The sequence below is a fragment of the Octopus bimaculoides genome, chromosome 7 (genome assembly GCF_046866305.1).
Source record: "Octopus bimaculoides isolate indiv1 chromosome 7, ASM4686630v1, whole genome shotgun sequence".
In the NCBI taxonomy this organism is placed as follows: Eukaryota; Metazoa; Mollusca; class Cephalopoda; order Octopoda; family Octopodidae; genus Octopus; species Octopus bimaculoides.
Genome location: NC_142934.1, coordinates 23121930 through 23124429, shown reverse-complemented (window position 1 = coordinate 23124429; position 2500 = coordinate 23121930).

Sequence of the window (2500 nt, the reverse complement as noted above, 5' to 3'; positions counted from 1 at the left end):
ATATATATATATATATATATATATATATATATATATATAGGAGAATATACGAAAAAACAACAACAGACGAGGACAGGTGGTGTAAATAACAAAAGGATGTATTAGTATGACGCTCGGGAATACGGAAAGTCTTTGACGTTTCGAGCTACGCTCTTCAACAGATTTATATATATATACACGCGCGCGCGCAAAGGGTTTCTTCCAGTTTCCGTCTTCCAAATCCACTGTATGTGTGTTTGTATCTGTGTTTATCCCCTACCACCACTTAACAACGGGTGTTAGTATTTTTACGTCCTCGTAACTTAGCGGTTCGGAAAAATGCGGCCGATAGAATAAATACCAGGCTTCAAAAACATAAACACTAGCGTCGATTCGTTCGACCAAAATTTTTGAAGGCGGTGCTCCAGCATGGCCGCAGTCTAATGACTGAAACAAGCAAAAGATAAGATAGAAAAGATTCAATGATTATAAGTATGTAGTCGTATTAATAAATGTGGAGGTGGTAACGGGGTTGTGATAGGACTGGTTGCGGGGGGGGGTGATAGCAGTGGTGATGACGTGTATGTAAGTGTGGTGGTGGTAGATGTAGTAATGAAGGGTAGGGTGATGATGATGATGATGATGGCGGTGGTGGTGATGATGATGATGATGATGATGATGATGGTGGTGGTGGTGGTGGTGGTGATGGTGGTGGTGGTGGTGGTAGCGGGGGGCTTACATGAGGAAAATATGTCGGATGAAAAGGCCGAAGGATGCTTCTATTTTTAAAACATTGTTCTCCCTAGGGAAGGGGATATGAAGTTATAAATACATTTTGGCTGAGTCTGTGTCAATAGGGGGCATTTCATGCGGAAACCAATACCAACTTTCAAAATGTTTAGTATCTTAAAAAATAAAATCAAGTAAAACACGTTTCTCATTTGTACATTTGCAATAAATATACGTTGTTTACTTTTCTACGCTCTAAGGAGGCGAGCTGGCAGAATCGTTAGCACACCGGGCAAAAAAGCGCAGCGATATTTCGTCCGTCTTTATGCTTTGAGTTCAAATTCCACCAAGGTCGACTTTGCCTTTCATCCGTTTGGGGTCGATAAAATAAGTACCAGTTGGACATTGAGGTTGACCTGATCGACTTATCCTTCCCTTGTAATTGCAGGCCTTGTGTGAAAATTTATATCATTATTTTTCTACACTTTATCAGTGTAATCTATTGAAAAATATCTCTGCAAAATTTTTTTATTTTTTTCCAGGATGGCACTCCTCCTGCACCTGGAGTGTTTTGTCTCTCTCTTTGTCTCCTTTTTATTCTCCCTCCCTCCTTCTCTCTCTCACTCTCTCTCTATCTCTCACGCACACACACACACACACTAAACCACGTAAAGGGTGACTGAGAAATCAAGCAAAAAAAAAAAAAAGCAACCAACCAACCAACCAATATTATATTGACAATCATTATATGGAACAGGGGTTCTCAACCGGTGTCCATATGAACCTTAGGGTCCACATAAGAATTTGTTATTAAAATTTATGCGTTATAAGTTACTTCTGCTTCTGCAATACGCAACATATTTTTAACAACTTTATTTAGAATTCCTAACAATACTTAATAATGAAAATACAATAGGACTCCTTAAAACGTCGAATGGCTTTGAGAATCCAGTAATATAAAATAGAAACCAAAAGCTATAGTCAAAAAATGCTTGAGAGAAGCTGATATAGAGGATCCTTTTGACTGGAACTTTAGGTTTTCCCTAACAGGCGCAGGAGTGGCTTGCCAACCACATGGTTCCGGGTTCAGTCTCACTGTGTGGCATCTTGCGCAAGTGTTTTCTACTATACCCTCGGACCAACCAAAGCTTTGTGAGTGGATTTGGTAGACGGAAACTGAAAGAAGCCCGTCGTATATATATACATACATACATACATATATATATATATATATATATATATATATATATATATATATATATATATATATATATATATATATATATATATATATATATACATATATATATATATAAAGTGGTCAATCGAAAATTTGCAATAGCTCTATAATTACCGTCTCGGCTATATATAACCTTGGAGCCCTAGTAATCCGTTACAGCATTTACCTAGCGTACCTAATCGTTTAGATCACCTGTGAACTAAACCCCCATATATATATGAATATATATGTATATGTATATATACATATATGCTGGTATGTTTACGTCCCCGTAACCTAGCGGTTCGACAAAAGAGACCGATAGAATAAGTACTAGGCTTACAAATCATAAGTCTTGGAATCGATTTGCTCGACTAAAGTCGGTGCTCCAGCATGGCCACAGTCAAATGACTGAAACAAACAAAAGAATAAAAGAATAACGGTTTATTCAAACGTCATGCCAAATTTGCTTTAAGATAATTATTTTAAGTTGTTTCCACTTTTGGTACATGGTCAGCAATTGTGAAGAATGGGATTTAATTGATGATATCGAACCAGTACTTGACTGGTATT